The 26,831-nt window shown below is 37.3% G+C and overlaps 1 protein-coding gene and 1 pseudogene across 2 annotated transcripts in view; both read right to left on the bottom strand.

Annotated features, from left to right (window-relative positions):
• The window catches only part of RGS6 (regulator of G protein signaling 6), a 319,358-nt gene that overhangs the window by 177,120 nt on the left and 115,407 nt on the right, over nt 1-26,831 (bottom strand). The window lies entirely within an intron of this gene.
• LOC139158247 (U2 spliceosomal RNA) lies at nt 17,130-17,248 on the bottom strand (annotated as a pseudogene).

Here is a 26,831-nt window from a genome sequence, read left to right on the forward strand (position 1 = left end):
TTTGATCGGAAGCCGCTTGATCTTGCTGACGCCCTGGGCGACGAAAGGACTGCGTTTTGGTAGCCTTTTTGGTGGTTGGACCCAATACTTTCTTCTTGTCCGTGGTTTCCGTGAGGAGTGGATCCAGAAGATCCCCGAAAAGAAGGTCGCGCTTTAAGGGTCCCAGAGATAACTGCCACTTCTGACGTACTCCTGCTTGCCAAGGGCGAAGCCATAGGAGTCTTCTTGCCGTTGTAGAAGCTGCAATAGACTTAGCAGAAAATCTAGTAGATTGTAAAGTGGCATCAGCCACGTACTGAGCAGCTGCAAAGACCTTGTTGAAGTCTTGTTGACCTCTCAAGTCATCGGGAGGAATATGCTGTTGAAGTTGGCGAAGCCACAGAAGCATGGCTCTGGAGAAAAAGGAAGCCGCTGCAGAACTTTTAATGGCCCAGGAATCTGCGGTGAATCCTCTTTTGAGCATCTGTTCAATCCGCTTGTCCTCTGGGCGGAGGACTTCCTCTGCTTCGCCTGGCACAGCAGCCGCCGAGTGAAGGATCTTGACAGGTTCATCCGGTTTAGGAAAAGATAGGAGCTCCTCATAGGAAGAGGAGAGTTTGTACAACTTTTTGTCCTTGGTTGTGGGATTAAGCCCAGAGGCTGGGAAATCCCACTGCTTAAGTAAGGCATCTTTAAACAATTTAGGCATAGGAATTACCTCGTTATCCTCCTGTTCCTCTGTAAAGTAAGGTAAATTCTCCTCCGGGGGATCAGTGGATGTGGAGGCCTGTTTCTCCTGGGCCGCCAATCCCGTAGAAATTCTAGCTTTGAGGAGGAGAGATTTGAACAATTGAGAGGGAAAAATAGTAATTGGAGAAGGAACCTTTATTTGGGATTCCTCATCATCTGAGAGGCCTTGAAAGGGATCCTCATCCTCCTCCATATCCTCATATTCGTCCTGAGAGGAATCTGATTCATCCTGAATAGGAGCTCTAACCGTTGGGGAAGAACCCAAGGGGTGGGAGGGACGAGGAGGTGGAGGAGGTAAGGGAAGCGCATTGATGGTAGAGAGTTTAGCATCAATGGCCTTGGATAACACAGAAAAAATAGATTGGAATTCAGGAGGTAAATTAGAAATATCAGCAGGAATGGCAGAAGAATCCCTGAAGGCCTGGGAGGATCCTGGCTGGGGGGAATCTTCAATAATATCTGGTTCCTCTGGACCTACTCCCCATAGGTTAGGTTGGGGTCTGTCTAGGTTTGGCTCATCCAGAGATAACACAGTGACCCCAGAAGAAGGCAGATTAGAAGCCTCTGGGGGGTCATGACTACTGAGTACTTGGGCCTGTACTTTCAAACGCTTTGCTGATTTGTCATGGATTTTTTGTAGGGCTAGGTCCCTTCTCTTCTCAGCCCTGGTGACTTTGGTCGAGGGGCGGGCCCCTAAAGAAGAGGAGGTCGAGGCCCTGGGGATACTGGTAATCTCATCGCCTGTAGGCCTGGCCTCTCTGGGACCTTGAGTGGTGCCTCTCTTGGGAAAAGTAGCCATAGTCTGACAATTAACAGAAGACAAGGCTGAGCCAAATAACTGAATAATTAGGGAGAAGAATTTCAAAGACTTCCCAAGAGGAATGGATCCTGCTCCGAGGCCTTGGAGCTGCTGAGACTTGAGGGCAATCTGGGCAAACCCAGAGTTCGTGTCCCCAAATACAGCGTGGCTAGCCTCCCTAAACTTTAATTAAAGTAACCAAGGCACTCTGGTTGGAGACTTAGCCGGTGGAGAATTAAGCCTGAGCGTCCCAAAGCCCACTCCGGGATCCAAGCGGTGGACTGAGGCCTACGCGGCTGGCAGAAGGCCAACACGAGAGGCCTAAATTTAAAAAGGGCGCGAAGGCCTTCGCGCCGAAAAATCGCTCCGTAATAGAATTCTTAAAGGGGAAGCGATCGACTAAGTCCAGGAGACTAGAAACAAGCGTCTCACTCCGCAGGAGGTATTTCTTAAGCCCTTTAACAATAAAGCAATACTTGCACCAAGACCTCCAGGCCAAAGGATTAAAGGAATCCACAAGCGGCAGCGGGGATCGTAAACGGCAAAACAGCCGGGGGGAAACGAAACCGCAACTTCTCCCAAAGGAAAAAAGCCGAGCCACAAACGGCTGGCGCTATTAGTGCAAGTAAACAAATAAGGATAAACAATTCTTACTACTTTTGAAGGAAAGATCGAAGGGAAGGTGTTAGAATGTTGAACGAGCTATCACAATACAACCGCAGGATATGCGAACTGAGCGAATTCTGGGGAAGGGGCGGATCCAGCAAGCTTTTTTAACACTGGGCTCAGTTCCACCGGATTGGACATGAGCAACCCATGTGACTGCTGGACCCGCTCCTTCAGTACGGAGAAGATAAATGAGATAAGGAGAGCCAATTGGACAGGGGACGGAAGGCACACTGGTGCACTTATGCACGCCCCTTACTGACCTCTAAGGAACCTGGAGAGGTCAATCGTGGATAGTCTAAGGGAAAAATGTTGGGGTTAGGGGATAACAACACTGAGTCAGGTAATGAGTTCCACGCTTCGACAACTCGGTTGCTGAAGTCATATTTTTTACAGTCAAGTTTGGAAAGGTTAATATTAAGTTTGAATCTGTTGCGTGCTCTTGTGTTGTTGCGATTGAAGCTGAAGTAGTCATTGGCAGGTAGAACATTGCAGCATATACTTAGATCGTGTTTAGGCATCATAGTTCTAAGCTTTCAAGACCTAGGATTGATAGTCTGCTTTCGTAGGGTATTCTGTTTCGAGTGGAGGAGTGAATGGCTCTTCTGGTGAAATATCTTTGGACATTTTCAAGGGTGTTGATGTCCGAGATGTGGTATGGGTTCCAGACAGATGAACTGTATTCAAGGATGGGTCTGGCAAAAGTTTTGTAGGCTCTGGTGAGTAGTGTGAGATTGTACATAGAAACTATCCTATTTCTCTGGTAATTGGACTTGGAGGTGAGATATGAAATGGGGGGTAGATTGCAAGAAATATAAAGAAAGATGTGGTTTTAAAAATTATGTGGTTTCACTTGCAGACACCTAATTTCTACAATTACTTCTTTAACATGTGTGGAAACCCAGGAAAGCTGATAGATGTACAGCACCATGGGCTTTAAAATCAGATAGACCCAAGTATGGCTAGAGGCAAGAAAGCTGGGGTTCTATATAATTGTGGAGTGAGAGGTCACAATCATTCCTATACATGAAGAAATCTAGGTACATTAAATACAGTGGAATATTTTAAGTGACACGTACACTATGCCCTTCTCGCAATGTAGAACATTTCTGACTTCTACACATGTATCAATAGCCAACTGAAATTTTTTAACAGCTTGTAAGCCATAAAATTCAGTTCAGAATAGGACATATATTAAAATGAATGTTTGATAATCTCACATAGGAATTGAGAACTGGGAAATCTTGACTTCCTGTGGAGCAGTGATCAAGAATTCAAAATCAGATTAATTTTTCAGACAGACAAGACCTTCACAGAGAAATATAGGACTGTTCATTAGTGGTTAGACTAGGATTGGAGAGATGCATACTGAAATCTACTTTTATCCATTGAAAGCTAATCTCATTGAATAACTTTGACCCTGTCATTCTTTCAGACTCAATCCAAACTACCGTATTTTTCAGAACATAAGACACAACAGAGTATAGTTTTGGGGGAGGAAAACAAGGAAAAGCAATTTTGAAAAGCCAAACAGCAAACAGCACAGATGATATACAATGTTTGCTGTGTATTTCTCTGCATGTGTGCCTGACCCATAGAAATAGCAAATAATTGGAGAAATGTACATTATAGTAGGAGGTTAATGCCAGAAAGATTTCTTAAATGTAATCATACTAACTCCTTTCAATTATTTAAATAGATCTACTCCAAACATGACTAAGTCGAGGTTTAACTCAGCTGCCTTATCTTAATACTAAAATAGGACAGTTACATTTTAGATTATACTTTTACAGATCTTTAACACTGACCTGGCTTTCTGGAAGTATACATTATTCTCTATTATTTAAAAGAAGATACAATTGCACTGGGTTTCTTCAGATCAAGCATCTATTTTAAAAAGCTTCTCCATTTTGTTAAGTTGTCTTGAACAATAATAAAGTAGTCTTTAAAAAATTTACCTCCTTGCATCCAGATTCAGCAACTGATTAACACAAGAAAATAAAATCCTGCCTCTTGACCTCTGCACTTTAGTTTCACATTCATTTTAGAACATGGCTTGTCTTGCAACCTCAATCAGCTGAGAGTCGGGAAGCCAATAATGAGTTGTTTGGCTTAACCGGCTCTGTTCATTTTGCTGCAAGAAGGTAAATTGCTGGAAGGTAGAGGTCAAAGAGTGGAGGTGGCTGGGCTACATTTGGTGTATAAGATGCATCCAAGTTTTCACCCTCTTTTGGGGCATAAAAGGGTGCGTCTTATACTCCGAAAAATACAGTATATGACATCCTGAACCTCCTGGCATGACAAGTATACCCAGGGGAGAGTTAGTTTCTTTGGTATACTTATCTTTATTGTCTTCCCAAGCAGTGTTGGAACTAGTAAGATAGGTACTGTAGCAATGGATTTATGGCAGTGGAATAGAACTACTCTCCTACTCAACCTTCTGCTACATCAAAATGAACTTTCATGAACTGGACTCAAAAACAAACTCCACAATTACAGTGTGCATAAAGTATTTGCATTTGATTCTGTGGAGTCCTTGGTGGTCCTGCATTTGGTTGGTTTCAAATATAGGCTCTCTGAGTTTGAAAACAACCAAGCTTAGAGAGCACCCAGGACTTTGTCTTTCAACCCGGAGCTACACAAATTCTCTCCTTTGGATAAATCCTATTTGATTCTCAGTGAGCTCATCTGAGCATGAATCTTGACTGTTTAATCTTCCCTGCTTGATCTTGGTCAAACAAGGAAGAGAATCAGAAAGGGAGCTAACATTGCCAGTGTACATATGGTCCACTTTATTGTAGATCTAACATCAAAAACATCATCAAAAAAGCACAACAAAGAATGTTCTTTCTGCGCCAGCTCAGGAAGTTCAAACAGCCCAAGGAGCTGCTGATACAGTTCTACAGAGGAATCATTGAGTCTGTCATCTGCACCTCTATAACTGTCTGGTTTGGTGCTGCAACCCAACAGGACCGACACAGACTTCAGAGGACAATCAGAACTGCAGAAAAAGCAATTGCTGCCAACCTGCCTTCCATTGAGGACCTGTATACTGCACGAGTCAAAAAGAGGGTGGGGAAAATATTTACTGACCCCTCACATCCTGGACACAAACTGTTTCAACTCCTACCCTCAAAACGTCGCTACAGAGCACTGCACACCAAGACAACTAGACACAAGAACAGTTTTTTTCCGAACGCCATCACTCTACTAAACAAATAATTCCCTCAACACTGTCAGACTTTCTACTAAATCTGCACTTCTATTCTACTAGTTTTTCTCATCATTCCTATCACCCATTTCCTCCCATGTTGACTGTATGACTGTAACTTGTTGCTTATATCCTAAGATTTTTATTAATATTGCTTCTTCATTGCTTATTTGACCCCTATGACCATCATTAAGTGTCGTACCACATGATTCTTGACAAATGTATATTTTATTTTATGTACACTGAGAGCATATGCACCAAGACAAATTCCTTGTGTGTCCAATCACACTTGGCCAATAAAATTCTATTCTATTCTCTTCTATCTGTGAAATTGTGTTTCTTTATACATGAAGAAGCCTGTTTCACAAAAAACGTGAAGTAAGCCTTCTACGGAATCATTACAGAGGAATAGGAAATAATCAACCATACCCAATATTGCCTAGACATCTTGATACTAGTAGTTATTGTTTGGCAGCCACACAATATCGCAAGTATTTTTTGCTAATGGGGACCTTACAACAAATTCACTGCCTAGACTGTAATGGCAGCACATTTATCTTCTTTCTCTAGGTACTATTGGAATTCATTAGTAAGCATTCTCAAGCCGCTGCTGACCCAGTTTAAGCTGAGTAGGAGATTGTAGTCCCAACCGTAATTAAAATAAAAAGGACTTTACCACGTGTATATTCATCCAAAGCCCATGACATCTGTTTACACATCTCCTTTCATATGCCTGAAGTTACTTGAAGTAAATATAAGCTCTACATAATCCCAATGAAAATCACTTCAGAATGAATACTCAGCTTCTAATAATGAAGGGCCAGACTAATCTGTCAGCTGGTGTTTTCAAGCTAAGGAAAGAGTTCCTGCGTTGCTAGAGCAATTGACGGTATATTGTACCCATAATGCCTAGCACATTTCTCTTCAGAAATTTCTTCAGTGTAGCAGTGGCCAAGGTTAATCCCATTCAGTCTCAGTTTCTCTGTGAGCTGAAAATGAACCAGGAAAAGTCTTAAAGCTGGACTTTCTCAATATCATTTTATCCATTACATGCCTCAGAGTAATGAGCAAACTGTAATGCTGCAAATCTGAGTTTTGCTACCATACAATTGCATTACTTCCAGGTCGCAGAGTTTCCAAGAAGAAAGTTATTGATCTTGAAGAACTGGCCATAAGTTCCAACCTAATTTCAAATCAAAGTGGTACAATGATTTTTTTTTGTTAAATTTATGAGATAACAATTAAGAACAATATTATATCAAGAATGAGGTATAGCCACATCATTTAATCTCAAGGAACCCCCTTTAGCATAATCAAATTCTTTCTTTTCTTACTTTTTAAACAGTAATTGGGATTTTTGACATAGATAAAAGATAAATAATGATATATATAAAGAAAAGAGACAAGATCATTATGCATGATAAATTGTTCCTTCATGGTTTTTTTGTACATTTCCAATTTTGATTAGAATTACTGTCATACATCTTACATAATTTCTGTGGCAGCATAATAATACACCATTTTATGTTAAAAAAAAATTAAATTCTTGCACAATGTGCATTCTTCCCCATTGATCCATCCCTATATTGAACCAAAATTTGTAGCCTATTGTATCACACAATCTTTACCTTGCCTCTTCTATTTCAAATCTCAAAAGTTTATACTCTATATCAGGGGTGTCAAACTTGTGGCCCACAGCCCAGATACCTAATGTGCTGGCTATGCCCATAACCAGTTTAGAGAAGGAGAAAAAATAGCTCAACTGGCCAATCCTGTGTTTTCCTTTGTCCAGTAAAGCTCTTTTATCTCAAGTGCACGCCTCAGCTTTGGTGTTTCATTGTCTCCATACATGGAGTCAATGTTGCAACGTACCATGTTTCCACAGCACTAATATTTTTTCTCAAATACTGAAACTGCTATTGCTTATGCAAAAGTCAACTAGTAGTGGAGGTAAAACAACATTCTTTATGATGAAAAAAAGAGAGATTATCTACCTCATACACGGCTTGCTGAAAACAGCAATAATAGCAAGGTGGATGGACTTGGGTGTACCATGGAAAGATCTGAAAGACCAGGCATGAAACTCTGGGAGAAATTCTATCTATGTGATTGCTAAGAATTTGTCAGGTACAAGTAATTAGAACTTGGGGTTGTTCAAATGAACACAAATGTATTCCATGATACCTTTAAACAAGAATCTGAACTACCAACAGTTAAGGCAAATTGGAAGTGGATAAGAGCCAATGGAATTCAAGGAAGGCTGGTTTTAGATTCCTTGTGGTTTCAAAGAGACTCCAAATTGATGATGTGCTTGACTACTCCCTCAAGCTCAGTCTAATAATGTCCTACCGAATTGACATTGATTTAATGGCACATAAACTGGTAAGCAAGCAAGGAGGCAAATGGGGTTATTTTATATTTCAGATTTCTTGTATCATTGACATGATAGATGATAGATATAGATAGATAGATAGATAGATAGATAGATAGATAGATAGATAGATTAGATAGATTAGATAGATAGATAGATAGATAGATGATAGACAGACAGATAGGAAGATAGAGGTAGGTAGGTAGGTATGTAGGTAGATGGATAAATAGATGAATAATAGATAGATGATAGATAGATAGATAGATAGATAGATAGATAGATAGATAGATAGATAGATAGATGATAGACAGACAGACAGGAAGATAGAGGGGGGGAGACAAATTTAAAAGTGTTTAAAACATAAAAACTAATACAAACTAATACAGAATTTAAAAAGAAAGAGAGAGAAAAAAGAAATAAAAACAAATCGTGCAAAGAAAAGGTGGAACAGGAAAAAACCTGTTCTAACTTTGAAGTTTATATTCAAAAGAGTATTACTGGATTTCACCAAACTGATTTCGTTCAGATTGCAAGTGCAGAAACTCTATTTTTCTATCAAATCTCAAGGAATAAAAGGTACGACTTTATGAATTAACAAAAAACAGCTCAGCCTATTCGTTTAACACAGTAGCTCTTCTCTTCACATAAAAAATCTGGCTTATATTATTAAACTATAATAATATTTATAGGTTTACAGTAACTAAAGTAAATTAATATTATGATTACCTGGTAACATTCCATTTCTCCAAGAGTTAGGGGAGACTATAAAGATCATACAGTCATCCTTTAGTCCCTCAACATACAATTTATTGGTTCATTTTTAGGTCCCACTTATCTCCATAACTTGAGTGTGTTCAGTGTGATCCTTCTACCTATTTTGCCCCCAAAAGAAACATCCCATGAGATATGCTGGTGTGGTGTGTGGGGAAACTCATTGAATTAATTGTGACCACAGAGACTGCTTTGAATTAACGTTGAATGGAATGGGAGAAAAAAGACTTAACAGTTCATGAATTATTTACAATAAACTAATAAAACCAAGAGCAAAAGCAAGCAAGCAAGCAGAGCTATTGTGAATTGTGGTTTCTATTAGATCACTCAATTTCCAGACTGCATGTTAAAAATAACTCCTTGAAAACATTAAGCTGGCTTGCTTGAAGGCAAGACTTGAAAACTACCTTTTGCCCCAGTTCAAAAGTTTGCATGAAGATTTATAAATAAAAACAACTTTTGTAGAACACTGTTGAATAAAATCTAACAACTTGATAATTTAAATGTCTTAATTTTAACAAAGGTTTTAATATTATTTTTATTTACTTTTGATATCAAAATATGATGATGGTTTGATGGTGATGATATTTAGGATATTCCAATGGCATTTCTTCAACCTAATGTGTTGCTACGTTTTTACTTTTTAAAATCCTAAATTCTGAATCTCTCACCGACCCATCTAAAAAGGACAATATTTCAAGGGAGCATGAGAGGAAACATCCATACATATCTAGACTTTGTCTAAACTAAAGGAAAACTTTGCTAGTTCTGGTTGCATGCTGCTAAATATTTAAATTAATTAAGTAGAGCAGCAAAAGTGTTATGAGTACAGTATATTGAACTAGAAATTCTTTAATGTGTGAGATACAACTTTCAGAATTAGTTACAGCCATATATGAAGAATTCTTATCTAAGTTGAGGATGGCTAATTTTGTAGAATATAGAAAAAAATATTGAAGGATCTGAAGTTAGTTAATAGAATTATGCTTCCTGTAATATAAACAATGCACCATTATTTACTTGCAAAAAATAATCTATAAATCTATATGTTTCTATAAAATGGGATAGCAACAACATAAGAGAAAAGGATTTTGGAATTGTAGTTAATCACAAACTGAATATAAATGTGATTGGTAAAAAGGCAAACACAATTTTAGGCAGCATCAACATAAGCATAATTGCCAAATAATGTGAAATTATAGTTCCACTTCATCATCTCTTGGTCGGACTCTACTGTGGTCAATTCTGAGAATCAAATTTAAAAAAATAAACTAAAAGAGATATGGAGAGCAATGAAAATGTTAGAGACGGAGAAGAGATTCAGGGTTCTGGACAATAGTGGAAAAACATCTTGAATGACACCATTTTAAATATATTTCCAAATGGTCAAAGCAGTTCTGTTGCATACAACATAGTTATTTTTTTCATTTAGAGAAGGGCAGTTATATATTTGGGGTGGTTATAATTCAAAATCTTTTGTTATGTCTAGAAATGGGTAGATTTAGTCTCACGAAAATATATCAGAGGAGGAGATGGTCATATTTTTCAGGCATTTGAAGGAATGTTACACTAAAGATCAGGATTGTTCCCTGTCATCCCACAGAATGACAATATTTCTTAAATTACAAGAAGGTAAGTTCCAACTGAATGTTAGAAAGTGCTTTCCAATGAGAAAAGCATTTGCCAATGGGACCAGTGGAGGAAGAAGGCGGTGAACCTTTTCAGCATGTTGAAACAGAGACTGAACAGCCTCCTGGTTTATAGGTTCTTGCACTGAACAGGAAATCCTCCTTATGACTATGTTTTCTCACTATCAAATGCCAAGGCTGATACTGTGAAAATGATGTCTTTGGGAAAACCAAGTTTTGTAGTATAGTAACAGCTCAACACAGGATTTTATTAGTTAATGTACCATAGTGAAATATACAATATATATGGCGGTACTGTAGATCATGAGACCAGAGGAAAATTAAAAATGAAACACATATTAACTCTGTTCTTGTTCTGGGGAGCTTATTAAGCAATGCTATCAGATTAAAAAACAAAACCCAGTTGCAAGAGATAGAACAATAGCCAATATTTCTTTTCAGCCCCATTTATTATGGGGGAAACACCCTTCTTTAGAATGGGCCAGAATGTACAACTATCAACATTACCAATTTTTAAAATCCTCCAAAAAGACATTCTTCTTTAGTTGCTGTCTCTCTTGCGGACTGAATGTTAAACCTAGATTAATATGAATATATCAATCAGGCAACAGGATCTTCCTGATTGGGAAAAGGTAGACGTTATGACAACCTTCCTGGAAATATAAAGACCATGAATCTAATAGAGTCCTTGAATAGGAATTAAGCTGTGCATAAGGTGTTTCCATTTATGGGACTTAAAAAGTCAAGGGATGGGAAAGGAATACAATTCTGAGTTCATTGTACTTGAAACATGAGATTATAATGTATTTGGAACACTGATGGAAAGGCTTTAAAAGATATCGAATTACCTACTTAATTGGACGGAAAGAGATTTACACAGACTATAAATATGCAATTCAGACCCAAAATGAGCTACAGTGCCACTTGTAATGCAAGAGTTTCCTAGGAGATGTGGTCACCAGGCCTTTCCTTGATATGCATTTTAATAATCCTATACTTGATTAAAGATAAAACTGCCAAGAAAAGTTCAAATTAGGCATGACTGTAAAAAATTAAGAGTTCCATTGAGTGGAGGGCTAATTGAAAAATATGTTTTAAAAAGCTGCAGGGGATCCTCAGTAATAACAGAAGGGCAAGAACAGCTAGACTTTGCCAACAGTACATACTGACCTTAGTCTTTGTATCAAGTTTCTCCATGAAGTATAGAAAAAAAAATCAACATTTATCCAATTTATTCAGATCTATTGTACCTTTATATGCTGGCAGAGCAACAGAGAAATGTATTGTTTCTTTATACTTGCTTATTTAATGGGACATACGCATAGCTCCAATCATAGCCAACATATTGGGAGGCTGGCAGACATTCCCAGAGTAACAACATTAAACCTTAAGATTAAAACCATAGCATCATAAAACAAAAATGTAATAATAGTACAGTCAAAAATACCTTCCAGGCCAGGGAACCACCAAAACACTCTTTATCAAAATATGTACTATTCATATAATGCCTCTCTCAGCCTACAAAGCTCATTGAAGTGGCCAAGTATTAATGACTTTGCAGGAATCTAACAAGTTGGAACCAACTGGATATCAGGAAGAAGAGTACTGAAGCACATGCAATCGGAAAGAAGACTGAAAAGCCTCTATTTGCTGTTTACCTCCTAAGCCACTGGGATCTACAATAGCCTTTATTGTTACAACACAGTACTGTACTTGTATATATACATAAAAAAAGCACATGGACATAACACATGCTTACAGATACAGTATATCCTCTGAAATCTATTAACACAGAAATAGCTTCACATTTCCCTAACCTTCTGATTCTTCTTAGTGATACTTTACTCATCTTCATTAGCCTAGTTTGCTTTGTGTATTGGGGGTTGAGAAAGGAGGGGATGGGATGAATGTGACATTTTCAAGCCAGGATATTTGTCACATAAATCGTGCAGTTAAGGGTAAATGCTATTTCTAATACACCTAAGAATTTAAGATTAGAATTACCATAGGATAGCATGGCTACATGGCTATTTATGCACCTCTGCCATCAGGCATGGGGGAACTGAGATAACTTCCCCAAGCTTATATTGTTTATGTATGGTATGTTGTGTGCATGTTTTTTAAATTATGGGTTTTTAGTTTTAATTATTAGATTTGTATTATACATTGTTTTTTCTATTACTGTTGTGAGCCGCCCCGAGTCTACGGAGAGGGGCGGCATACAAATTAAATAAATAAATAAATAAATAAATAAATAAATAAATAAATAAATAAATAATGAATGAATGAATGAATGAATGAATGAACAAACGAATGAACGAATGAACGAATGAATGAATGAGCAAACAAACAAATAAATAAACAAACAAACAAATAAATAAATATAGTCCAACTGAAAGTTGGCAAATGGACCATTTTCTGGAGGGCCTCCAGGGGGGAATAGCAATAGCATTTAGACTTATATACTGCTTCATAGTGCCTTTATAGTCCTCTCTATGCGGTTTACAGAATCAGCATATTGCCCCCAACTATCTGGGTTCATTTTCACCCTCTCATGACTCCTAGAACAGCTCTGAAGCCTAGGGAGAGTGAAAAGCTGGTGTGTCATCATGTGCTGGGAGTGGGCGAGTCATGTGTGCATGCACAGGAGCCCACATGGAATTATGGGTTTGGCCATGCACACACACACATTTATTTATTTATTTATTTATTTATTCATTCATTCATTCATTCATTCATTCATTCAATTTGATTTGATTTGATTTGTATGCCGCCCCTCTCCGGAGACTCGGGGTGGCTAACAACAACAATAAAACAGTGTACAATAGTAATCCAATACTAAAACAATTAAAAACCCATTAATATAAAAACCAAATTGTAAAGGCCTAGGGGAAAAGAGGATCTCAATTCCCCCATGCCTCATGGCAGAGGTGCGTTTTAAGTAGCTTACGAAAGGCAAGGAGGGTGGGGGCAATTCTAATCTCTGGGGGGAGTTGGTTCCAGAGGGCCAGGGCTGCCACAGAGAAGGCTCTTCCCCTGGGTCCCGCCAAGCGACATTGTTTAGTTGACGGGACCCGGAGAAGATCCACTCTGTGGGACATACACATACACACACCTACGCGCCCCCCCGGCCTGTGAACCAAAAAAGGTTTTGACATCACTGGGTTAGGATAAAGATTATGATTCACTAATTCATTTTGCAATTCTTTTTAACAAATATTGCTTACTTCCACTTTTACCTGAAAATGAGCCAATATGCTGTTATTCAGTCTATTCCCCAAACATCATCTCATTCCATAGTTTCAATATTATTATTTTAAAAAGAAAGGTATAAGGAAGGACAGAAATCATTCAGGACTTTTTAATGGAACAAATAAAACAATCTGACGAGTAGGCTTTGAGAAAAATCAATCTTACAAATGTCTGCTAAAAAGCTACACAGCCATAAAAATTAGCACGATGCTTTATCAATGCTGCAAATTTGCTAAATTTCAAGTTGTAGCTATTCATAACAAATGCAATCAAATCAGCTGCAAATTTGTCAGATTACTCTGAAATGGATTCCATAGGCAAGACAGGAAGGGGAAAAAATGAAGTCAGTGATCTGAGGTCAGTGGCATAGTTCCCTCTAAGCTGAGCAGTGAGCAATCGCTCACTTAAAAATCATCATCAACTCAGAGTTTTCCAAACCTGCCCAGAAGCCGAGAGGGAAAGAGTGAGAGGGAAGGAGAGAGAGAGGAAGAGAGGAAGAGAGAGAAACAGATAGAAAAAAGAGAGGAAGGAAAAGAGAAAGAACAAGAATGGGAGTAAGGAAGAGAGAAAGAAAATCAAAATCTAGTTTGAAACTAGCTCAACTATTTAAGTGGCATTTTGATATTGATAGAGTTGCCCTATTATGAGCTCACTGTTATAGACACACAGTACAGTATTTTATTTTGAAATTCTCTGAGGCAAAACAGCGTAGGTTTTTTATTTGTTTGTTTGTTTGTTTGTTTGTTTGTTTGTTTATTCATTCATTCATTCATTCATTCATTTATTTATTATTTCTGTGCCGCCCAGTCCCAAAGGGACTGCCGCTCAGACACTATACTTTTCCGCCCACCTCCCAAAAAAATTAGAGGGAACATTAGAGAATGTAAAAACAAAACAAAACAAAACCGAAAAGCTGTTTTAATGCTAACCAGGAGAAATATAGATTTTTCAGTACCCTGGACAGAGACTGAGAACCTCCTTCTTAGGGTTTCTTTCTATAACTGACTCAATGTCAGAGGTCTTCAAACTTGTCAACTTTAAGACTTGTGTACTTCATAGCTGGCTAGACAATTCTGGGAGTTGAAGTCCACAAATCTTAAAGTTGACAAGTTTGGGGACCCCTGCAAGGTGCTATCTATCTATCCATCATTGAGATGACATAAAACAATGCAGGCATAGCACTAGTTATTTCCAGTGCCAACCCCATTCTGTTTCTGCTGCATCTGTTGTGAGTCACCACAAATGGTGTCCTAAACTGTGAGTGTGCTATTTGCTCTAAGTAAGAAGAAAGGTTTACTCCTCTGACTTTGTTGCCATTCCCTTTCAGTATTGCTAAGCAGTTGTGAGAGCATCCCTCTACCACAACATGGTGTTTAATTTAATTATTTGCAGGTTTGTTCCTGTAAAGCAATGCTTCTCAATTATTTTCTGTTATGCTCCCCCTAGGTATAAGTAAGCATTTCCCATCTGGGATCCAATGGAATTTTAGTGCTAATATTTATTATTAACACTAGATTTATAATTTTACTTATTATAAACTGCAATCAAACTATTGGCTGGGGAAGGCTGCTCTACTCACTTACCTGGGAGTAAGTCACACTGAACTCAATGGAGCCTGTTTTCAGTTAGGCAGGCATAAGCTACTGTGGTTAGGGCCCTCTTATGGCATGGAGCCAGGCTAGTTTAATCAAGCCAATGTTTGGGGTCACCGACCTGGCCCATAAGCACTGGCTCTGCCAGGCACTCACAGTGAATAATGTGGAAGGAGGCTTCAGGGTGCCACTTAAAGCTTTTGCCCATCTGCAGATGATGTTCCTCCTTGTCCAGCAGAGCAGGTGTGCCATGCCATTTATAGCTAGAGTGGTGCCCACCAAGAACAAGAACCCATGCAACCCAACCCACCCCCCTGGATGCCTTCTTTTCCAGGCTCGAAGCAGTGTGCAACTGGGAAAACACTCCACATCTGAGGGAATTGATTGAGAGGGACCATATATGTTCCCTGGGGTCACATGCGCTCCCCACCATTGCTCCACGCACTCTCAAGGGGCACCCCCACTATTTGAGAAAAACTGTTATAAAACAATGTAAACAGCAGGGAAGGAGGGGCTGAAGCATTAAAGGGTGACTCAAAGGTTACAGAATCCTGAGAAAAAGTGTGAGAAAGAAACATAGAATAACAGTCCTTTGATTTTGTTTACTATTATGATGTTTACTATTATGATGTGACACAAAGAAATTTGAACAAGCTTTTACCATTCTTATTCTATCTACCTACTACTAGAATTCCTGTTGTGCCTATGTCTGGAAAAAGCCCACAGCAAAGTGCTGACAAATTGACAAACCAATGAATCTTTTAGAGATTCCTGGCAATTTAATTCCTGATCATTACTTACTGTGAAACGTCCACTGTAATATAATTACCCAATATAAACATTAAATATGATCAGATAATACTAACAGAGCAATCCTTAACTAAAATTACATATAGTAAAATGTGGTACCAGCATACTATTCTGTGTTATCTCCATGTAAAAGCTTGAGATTTCATCTTTTTATATAAACTTTATTAAATTTTAGGAAAGAATTAATTATCAGAAAACAGGGAGGAAAGTATTAAATAATTGAGGAAAAAGCAGGGTTAAGAATACAGATAAGGCTGGGAGGGGAAATAACTCCTGGCTTCTTCTTTTTTTATACAGATACAAATATAAAATATAACAATCTTTTGTTATGTTATGCATTGTTAAGATTAACAATAGTACATAATATCTTTTATATATTCTAATAATCAAATGTCAAAATTAAAATTTCATTTCTTTCAATTTTTTTAAGCAAAAGTGGTTTCCAAGCACAAGTGGTCCTTGTGACCACAATTAAGCTCAAAATTTCTGTTGCTGTGTATGTGTATGTGCACACGGACGCGCACACACATGTGCAATGTACTTGCTTAAAACTGTCAGAAACACAGTGAACTGGGCAAATAAGCAACATTTTCTTAGGTAATCAATATAGAAAAATGACTGCTGCATCTTAAATTAAAGATACATTCCTAAATCTAGTTAAGTAATGTATCATCCTCACTCATTAATTAAAGAAGGTGTATGCTTTTCTCTTTTCCACATTTTTGGAAGTTTGGAGAGACATCAGTGTAAAACATGGAGAAACATACTGTCTTTCCTTACTCAATAAACAAAGAACTAAAATGCAAAAAGAGGACGGGCTTTTGTGGAGGTTGGTTAGTGAGCAGAGGATATGAAGCATACCCATGGCTCTCACACTCTCAGAGTCACTTGAGACTCACCTGTCACTTGATTTTGTTTTAAAAAAACAAAATCAATTTGCAGCAATTTGTTTAGAAGGTTAAACAGATTTTACGAGTGGTGGGTTGCTGTTGGTTTGGACTGGTTCGGTAGAACTGGTAGCGGAAATTTACCATCGTTTGCTGAATCATCAGTGATGAATGGTGGTCCATGCTCCTGAACTGGTCCTCCAATCACTGCAGCTTGCAAAAAACCCCTCTGTGCATGCACAAAGGCTTCTGCGCATGCACAAAGGGTAATTTCTGGGTGTTTTGTGCGATGTGACGGGGCAACATCACAAAGCAAACTGATAGGAAAAGTAAGTGGAGCATACCCCTAGATTTTAATATTATGAAGATACAATTGGATGGTATTGGAATAAAGGGGGAGGGGAATAACATTTTTATATCAATAAAGTTTAATGACCCTTAAGAAAAATTAAATTTAAACTGATAAGAACAGATCCTACACTTGATCTTAGCCAAAAGATCGAGAAGCAATGTAGTTATGCAATTGTTTTCTTTTCCATACATCAATATAATTATGTTATTGTTTTTTAAAGAAAATATTTAAAATATTTAATATTTAATATTTTAAAATCAATAAGGTGTTCTAAAAAAAATGTACAATTTCTACCGTATGTCAATTTTGAACACACAATAAAACAGGACTTCAAAAGAAAAAGAAAAGAAAAATTACATTTAATGATACTTAAGAATACCATGCATAGATGGGCATTACATAAAGGAAACACTGTGGGGTCAATAATGAGATTTAATGTTCCTAGCCTTTTTCTCTTTCCAAATCTGCAAGAATTCAGAACTTCCCAGCTTCACTGCCTCACCATCGTGATCTAAATGAAATGAAATAATCTCAATGACGAAAACAGCTTCTAGATAAAATCAAGTTCTGAGATTCAGCTTTCAGAAAATCAGGGGCAGGCAGTCTGACTATCACAGTTACCCACAGCAACCTGAAATCATGTCACCAAAATTCAGTAGCAAAGCCACTCATTTTGGGTAATACGGTTTCTTTCTCTTTCTTTTCCAACAGGAATAGAAGTCCTCTGAGAAGAACAGGATGTTCAAATCATTTGCTTGGCCCTCTAGTTCAAGGAACGTTGTTCACTAATCCAGATCAGGTTCAACATCATGTTTCCAAATCTATGACAGGTGGAAATGAGTTTGTTTGACTAAGATTTTAATTGTATGAGCCAGAAGCAATGAAAGCTTCTGCAGAATAATTGCCTCTTCTCCAAAAACAAGGAAACCTCCTTTATAAATTGCTCCAAATGTAATTTTTGGCATGAAAATGAGGTTGTTTTGTTTTCATCTGGAAAATGTTAGAAAATCTCTTCCCAGATTTTGCCTCTATATATAAATTCCAAGACATAATGTTACATGAGGCAAAGCACAAAATGTTATCATGGCATTCTGCAGTGCTGATATTATTAACACCTAGACATTCTCTGGGATCCTTTTATTCTCTGGAGCTTTTTATCTGATTGATATCCTTCTCGTACAGATTTTATTGATTGCTCCTTTATTGAGCCTGGTTGTATTTTTGATTTAGTATTTAATGTGCATGTACATTATTTTTATTAGAAAAAGTTACTCAAACTTTTCATAAATTTAGACTATTTACTAAGTCTGCACTATTATTAATCTTCTCATTGTTCCCATCACCCATCTCCTTACAATTTATATTGACTGGTTCCTAATATGATTGGATTGGTTATTTGTATGTAGACTATCGTTAAGTATTGTACCTCATGATTATTGATAAACTTATATTTTCTTTTATCTACATTGAGAGCATGTGCACCAAGACAAATTCCTTGTGTGTCCAATCACACTGGGCCAATAAAAAATTCTATTCTAAAAATAAATAGACTAAAATAAATAAAATTAAATTTAAAAATAAAATAAAATAATAAAATAAAATAAAATAAAATAATAATAATTAAAATAAAATAAAATAAAATAAAATAAAATAAAATAATAAAAAAATAAAAAAATAAAATAAAATAAAATAAAACAAAATAATAAAATAAAATAAAATAAAATAAACAAAACAAAACAAAACAAAACAAACAAAACAAAACAAAACAAAACAAAACAAAACAATACAATACAATAAAATAAATAAAATAAAGTTATTTTAAAAGATTCTAATCATCCAAACTAGCTTTGTCTACAGGTACCTTAGTTGATCTTCTTCTTTGCTTAAATGGAGTCCAGCAGAGGTGCTCATGATATTTTTTATGAATCATTCCTCCCTTAAAACTGTGCTTCTAACTTATGTGGAATAAGTATTGCTGGCGCTACCCTATATGGGCTCTCAGACAGATTATGGAATGAGGCCAATGTGCTAATGTGGTCCAAGTATTTTAGCTCTCTTCATCACTAAAGCAACAATTCTCATCTGTCTACAGTATTCAAGAGTAGGGCTGATCTTCCTGGTGGGTTTCCAAGGCTGGCCTTGTATGAAAAAGACCAGGATTTTGGTTTGATAGGCAGTAAATCAAAAAAGATCACAACAACAATTTAAAAAATGGATAACTGGTGGCTCTATTCCACTATTCCAGAAATTGAAGGAGAAAATAAAAAGATATCAGATATTTGTCTCATAATCTACACATTGAAAATGATATCTCAAAATCATAATCCTAGTATGGTAAATTGCACTATTTCCATTGAGAATCTAAAAATTATGCAGTCAAGAAATTCTGGGAATTATAGTCCTGGCATAATTTAAAAAATGACAGATTAGGAAAGGCTGGTTTAATATATCCTGCAGTTCTTTTGCTAAAGAGAAAGTGATTTAAGGAAATTTTAGAAGGGAAATGTCCAACAATTCAATGTTAGTGTCACGGATCTGAAAAAATGGATCCAATCAATTCAGGACTCTGAGGTGGTGGTTTTCTCAAAGATCCATTTTTGTGGGTTTATCTTATTGGCACATTCAAATGTAAAACCAATTCTGAATAATTCCTGTGCTTTAGTACAATTAAAAAATAGATATGGTCCACCCCCCTTTATGTCACAGGTCACATTAATCAATCAAGCAGGTGATAAGCTTCTCATTACTCCTTCCTGCTATTGCTAGAGCACATTGAGCCAACCTTGGTTCTCATGAGCCTTATCACTGTTATGACTGGTACTGTAGAGGAAAACATTTGACATTCTGCAAACCCCCCCCCCCCCCCCAATATGCATGGCAACTTAGAAACGAAGCAAAGAAAAGTATGGCTTTGGCTAGAGTCATTTTGAGTGTTGACAGTTAGAATATATATTATATAATTGAGAACACAGGACAAAAAGGAACTTTCTTCAGCTGACATTTTCTCAGGCCAATTCTTTTCTTCTGATTGCTGCAGGGGACAGGACAATAACATGGTGGCTTCTGAAAGCAAGATAACTTTGTTTTAGCTCTCTGGGGATTGGAAATTACTTTTTACTAAAAATAGGTGCACAAGACCTTAAGAGTCTTCTCAATACAGTTCTCTGTTAAAGTTGTTGAACAATTCAACAATCAAATAAAATGAAATGGATTGGTATAACAGCCTAGACTGTGTACGCCAGCTAGGTGATTTTTGGCTCATGCAGAGGCACTGGGAGGGTGTGTTTTGCTTCCAGAGAGCCTCTGGGGGGATGTGGAGGGCATTTTTACCTTCCCCTAGCTCCAGGGAAACTTTTGGAGCCTGGGGGAGCGAAACATGAGTCTTCTGGGCCCACCAGATGTTGGGAAACAGGCCGTTTGTGGTCTCCAGACAGCGGCAGGAAGCTACTTTCCCCCTCCCAACACATTGAATTACGGGTGTGGGCATTCGCGCATGTACGATAGCATATGCCCACGTTTTTTCAGCACCCGAGGAAAATAAGCTTCACCATCACTGGCATAGGAGTTCCTGCCTGAGTTGGGGCTTGGACTAGAAGACCTCCAAGGTCCCTTCCAAGTCTGTTATTCTGTTATATGAACCCAAAATTCAACTGTCTCAGTTTGACAAGAGTCAGGTTTTAATATGAGAAGGAATCCTTTTAAATCTGTCTTTTGTTAATTATAGTAAATTGCTTTATATTAGACTGTTAATATAAGATACTCAAAAACAGAAGTATGAATATCTGTGCTATTTAGACAATCTTTGCTGACCAAGGTATAGATCTGATTTAATACAACTCCATTAATTCTCCAGTTCAGCTCTAATGTGGATTTTACTCTCCTCAACTGAATTTCCCAATGCAAAATTATTTGCTTGAAATGTCATTTTATTTTGATGAAAAGAAACAACAGCCCCATTGTGTGAACCTGTAGTGGTGGTGGCGGGAAGCTCCACCCACCCACATGGGATGATTCTGCACATGTGCAGAAGTCTCACACACGCGAACCAGTAGCGATGGGATTTAGAACCCACTACTGGTTGTAACAGACAGACAATGACATATTAGTGTACACCTGTCTTTTCAGTGCTGATCAGTGCATGCGTGGAAACCGCATGGCAGCAGGAAAGATTCAAATATATAAGGTTCAAATATGTACAAGAATTAATATTGTTAGTTTCTGGCAAGGTCTGTTTACATATTTGAACCTTATATTTTATATTTTAAATGTTATGTCATATAGTGTGCCTTATTTTAATGCTGATGCTTCTGACACACATAAACAAATATCAGGCCTGGCGATTTGCCTGATACCATATTTGAGATCTCAGACAAAGTCTGTTTTTATTTACTCAGGCTTTAAAAGTGCTGCTGATGGCACTTTTAACTATTGACTGTTGGTTCTTATGCCTTTGGACATTAGATCTATGGATCTCCCTGAAATCAGTGTTAAAGGAGCATGAGACAAAAATAAAACACATAAAGAAAACACAAGTCCGGAGAGTGGAATACAGTCAGTCAATGGACAATCCAATTCCAGGGAGAAGTATGGAGACAGGGAGGTACATAGAGATGCACAGGTTTCAGGAAAGGAAGAGAAACAGAAGAGAGGTTTTCCCATCGTTTACTGTCAATCAATATCAACTTTATTTGATTAGTCAATCGACCATATCAAAGCAAGAAAAAGGACCACATCGGTCGTCATAAAACTGTGACTGGTTAAAATACAATAAAATTGGCTAAAATAGAGGGAATTTGAATAAATAATAAGTTAAAATGCAGTATAATATGCTAAAATTGAGTAGTAAAACATGAGAATATAACTCATGCAAAGAATTATATTAAACAAATCTAAGATACTGATATAAAATATTCTTAAGTGGGTTCATCTCCTTTGCACGCCACTCCAATATGTTCTATAAAACGTTTTCTCATCTGAACAGCCCTGACTATAAACTTAGCGGTTCTAGAAACTACATATATATTTGTATCCTGAAGAAAATATGATAATTGTTTATTACAGTCCCAGTGTATGATTTTGTCAAGTAGGGGCTGTAAATACTGAGGTCTTACTGAGGAGTATAGTTTACTGCTAGAGGAAGGCTTTCTCAGTTCAGAAGTACCAGCCAAATGCTGTCTAGGGACCAGAGGTGAGTTCCTACCAGTTCGGACCGTTCTATAGAACTGGCAGCAACTTGATGGCCTGGGTTGCTGTAACTAGAGCAACCCAGGGCTGCAACTTTCTGGAACCAGTTCTTTCAGTGGCGCCATAGGTGCTGCCATCTTGTTTTTTCTTTCTGTGCATGTGCAGAAGCTTTTTTTTAGTACTATGCATGCATGCCCGCCCTTGTGGCACATCCCTGAGCGAACTGGCAGCAACAAAGTCCGGAACCCATCCCTGCTAGGGACCTCTGGTTATTATTTATAGCATAGCTCAATTATGATTTCTTATGACTAGGCACGAAGGCATACTTTTGGGCATGTGGGTAGGGGGTTACTATTTATGTTTGTTTTTCTTGGTTTTAAATTTAGCATGTTTTAGTAAACACAAAACAAATAAGCTGAGAAAACAAGCACCATTTCGGAATTCCATTGTGCTTTAATTAGTAGTCTGCTTTAAAAGATTCCATTCTCATGGTGTGACTGCATTAAATTGTTAAAACATTTTTACACTTAACATCTGTGCTACAAAATCTTCAGTAGTCAATGTAGGCATTCAAAGAATGTTCTTTGCCATGCAGATTTTTTCCAACTAAAAAACAAAATAAGACAGTACTGAATCAAAATCCTAAAACCATGCATGCATTTTTTAACTAATGGGGGATCGTGTTCCTGTATTGAAACGTATTTCTTCAATGTGACCAAGTTACTGATTTTATCATGCTCAAATTAAGTTTACTCAGGAATTTTAGAAAAGGTTGACTGCAATAGCAGAGATTATGGCTTTTCATGTGCCATGAGAAGTCTGCGTATGAAGAGGAAATGATACTTGGAGAACATTTTTTGTCAGTGTTGAATAGACTTACCCAACTTATTTCTCCCAATCCTAAATGGGCTAAAGTATTTTTTTTAAACTGCCACTTTTTAATAAGAAGCTTATAAAAAGCCTCAAACTGCTATTAAGTGTGAAAGAATAAAAAGGATGAAGATACAATATATCTTCATCCATTTTAGAGAAAGGGTAAATCATGGAACTCATTACCGGTCTCAATTGCGTCAACCCCTAACCCCCAACATTTCTCCCTTAGACTCTCCACGATTGACCTCTCCAGGTTCCTAAGAGGCCAGTAAGGGGCGTACGTAAGTGCATTCGTCCCCTGTCCAATTGTCTTTCCTTTCTCTCACTTATCATATATATTCTCTTTCTTTCATATATCCTCTCCTCTAAGTTCACTTTTACCCTCATATATATTACTACATGTCTATTTTTCTTCCTATGTATTTGTGTATTGGACAAATGAATAAATAAAATAAAATAAATAAATAAATATGTACCACTCCTAGATATACAGTAGGTAGTCCTTGTTTAGCTACAACAATTGAGACCAGAAATTCTCTTGCTAAGTGAAGCAGTCACTAAGTGAGAAATCATATGATCATGACTGTTCCTTCCTTTTCTACATTTTCCCCACCATTTGGAATGGCCATTCCAGGAGTAGGATAATTAAAAAGAAGGGAATTAATATTTGAATTTACATTTATTGGAGAGGAAGGGATTTCAAGAAAGCACATGCAACTGATTGAAAGCTATGTAACTGATTACTCTCTTGTGATCCCTTCCTTTTCAATCTCTCTGCTCTGACCCTATCTCTTCTTGTGGTAATGAATGATGGCTCTTTATATACTGCCGCACGAATCCCAGCAGCCGGTTAGGTCCCACAGAGTTGGTCTTCTCCGGGTCCCGTCGACTAAACAATGTCGTCTGGTGGGACCCAGGGGAAGAGCCTTCTCTGTGGTGGCTCCGACCCTCTGGAATCAACTCCCCCAGAGATTAGGACTGCCCCCACCCTCCTTGCCTTTCGTAAACTCCTTAAAACCCACTTCTGTCATCAGGCTTGGGGGAACTGAGACATCCCCCCCTTGCCTATGTAGTTTTGTGCATGATATGACTGTGTGTATGTATTTTATCTATTGGGTTTTTTTTTTCTTTTTAGACTTTTCAATGTAAAACTGTTATTTTAGATTTTAAGTATTAGATTTGTTACCATGTATTGTTTTTATCACTGTTGTGAGCCGCCCTGAGTCTACGGAGAGGGGCAGCATACAAATCCAATAAATATATAAATATATATATAAATCTAATAAATAATAATAATAATAATAATAATAATAATAATAATAATAATACTGCTATTTTTGCTTCTTTTGACAAACATTCATTCCAATTTATTTATTTGTGACATTTATTGGGCGTGTTACCATATCACTTACTATCACAAATATTCAATAAAGAATTGAATTGTCCAATAAAGAATTCTAAAGAATTCTAATGAGTCTTCATCAGAGAACCGTTGCCTGGATTTTTCTTTTAATTTCTAGGGAATAGAGCAGAAATACTTTTTTCTTCCTTGGGTTTTAAGTTAAAATAAAGCCAAGGCCTCTTTTTTCACTCTTATAACTCCTTCAATATTATGCCTGACCTTCAGGAAATTGATCCTGTAAGAGGCACTTCTATTATGTATGCAATTTCACATAAATTATCTCCTCTCAGGAAAGGAGATGAGAAATAAATACTTTCCCACTGAAATGTTAAATGTTTTATTCCACAATTCACATACACAATATCTTCCAAATCAGTTTTCTAACTCTTACTTGCATTTAATGAAACAGGCAAAAGTGATTGGGGGACGGGAGAATCACAAGTTGATATATGTAAATTAAATGAAGCTCATTTTACTCATTGATGGGTCTCATACCCTTTCAATCAGAATTGTGTTAAATAGAAAACCCCCTGTAGTTTTACATTTACTTTTGTAGCCTTTTCTTCTCCATAAAAGCACAATAACGGCATTTTTCCAGTCATCGGGCATAAATGCTATCTTCATACACATATTGTAGGAAATATATTGCTCAGTTACTCTGCCAGCAAATGAAATCCATTATTTCAACATTTTTCCACTTGTACCATCTGCAGCCTGATAATTTTTCAACGTTCTCACAACCTTTATCGCTTCCTTTTCATCAGTTGCTCTTAGACACTAACATTTATGATACTGACTTTAAATCCACTTTTGAAATATCACTCTTTCCCAAAATATGTCTTCCAGCATCAGTGTCATCTTAAATAATATTATTGCTTTGTTTTTAATTCCATTCACTCTGCTGGTGACTCCTTCTTTGATCCTTTTTACAAAAGGGGCTTAACTTCAACTGATCAGGATGTTCTTTTCCATGTATGTGCTCCAAGGTCCTAAGAAGCATTATAATTTTATTTAAAAACATGTTTTCAAGAATTCTCAATCGCTGGTAATTTTATAACAGAATCTTTTGAAGTTGTTGGATACAATTAATTTAAAGGTCCACAACAACTTACATCCTTAGTCAAAAGTAATAGCAGAGAATATTTGTAGATCAGGGATGAACTATGAGGTTCTTGATGCTCTCTGGGGTTGGTGGCTTTCTTGCAAATGTTTCATTATCAAACTAGGTAACAGCACTGATAATATTTCCTAGTTTGGTAATGAAACATCTGCAAGAAAACCAACACGCTCAGGAATCATTGCAAAATTATTTCTTTTAAATGTTCATCAATTCTACTGATTGTTTTAAAATTAACTGTCTCCCCGCCCACACATACACTTTTTAAATAATATCCCCTACAACTATATTTTTGGAGATGCACATTACCCTATAACTTTCCATAGTGCTTTTTTGCAGCAATCATAATCTTGCATGCTTTATTTCATCCACAACACTGTTCATTACATCATTCCAGCTTTCCCATAATTTCTTTTAGCATGGTAGCGTTTTGTAACGTATTTCTCTTCACTCTGTTCCAGGCAGCTTCTGCATCGTATTATCTTATGTCAACTTTCCATTTCATTCTGTCAATATTAATCTATATTCTTATGCATTTTAATAAAGCACTTACATTTTTCCTTTACATTTGTTCTTTCATTTTATTTCTGTTTCCATTGGGTTCTCAATGTTCACTGAGTTTGCTTGCTTTCCTCTATCTGTCTATTAGTGAAAGATACCAGATGAAACCACTTGAAAAACATGTAAAGGTTCAAGGTTGACTCAGCCTTCCATCCTTCCGAGGTGGGTAAAATGAGGACCCGGATTGTGGGGGCAATATGCTGGCTCTGTTCAAAAGTGCTATTGCTAACATGTTGTAAGCTGCCCTGAGTCTAAGGAGAAGGGTGGCATAAAAATTGAATAAATAAATAAAGTGCTCTGGATTGTTATCAGTGACAACATTATTACGTAAGTTACATAAACTGTGCCCAAGTTGGGGCTTCAAGAAATGTTGGGAGCACAAGTCCCAAAATTTGTGAGAATTTCCTAAAGATCATTAAATTGCATAAGGGTGACCTATACAGGTAGTCCTTGACCACAATTGAGCCCAATATTTTTGTTGTCAAATGAGACATTTGTTAAATTAATTTTGTCCCATTTTACAATCTTTCTTGCCTCGATTGTTAAGTGAATCACTGCAGCTGATACGTTAGTTAAGTGAATCTTGGCTTCCCCCATTGACTTTG

The sequence above is a fragment of the Erythrolamprus reginae genome, chromosome 1, assembly GCF_031021105.1.
Source record: "Erythrolamprus reginae isolate rEryReg1 chromosome 1, rEryReg1.hap1, whole genome shotgun sequence".
Lineage (NCBI taxonomy): Eukaryota > Metazoa > Chordata > Lepidosauria > Squamata > Dipsadidae > Erythrolamprus > Erythrolamprus reginae.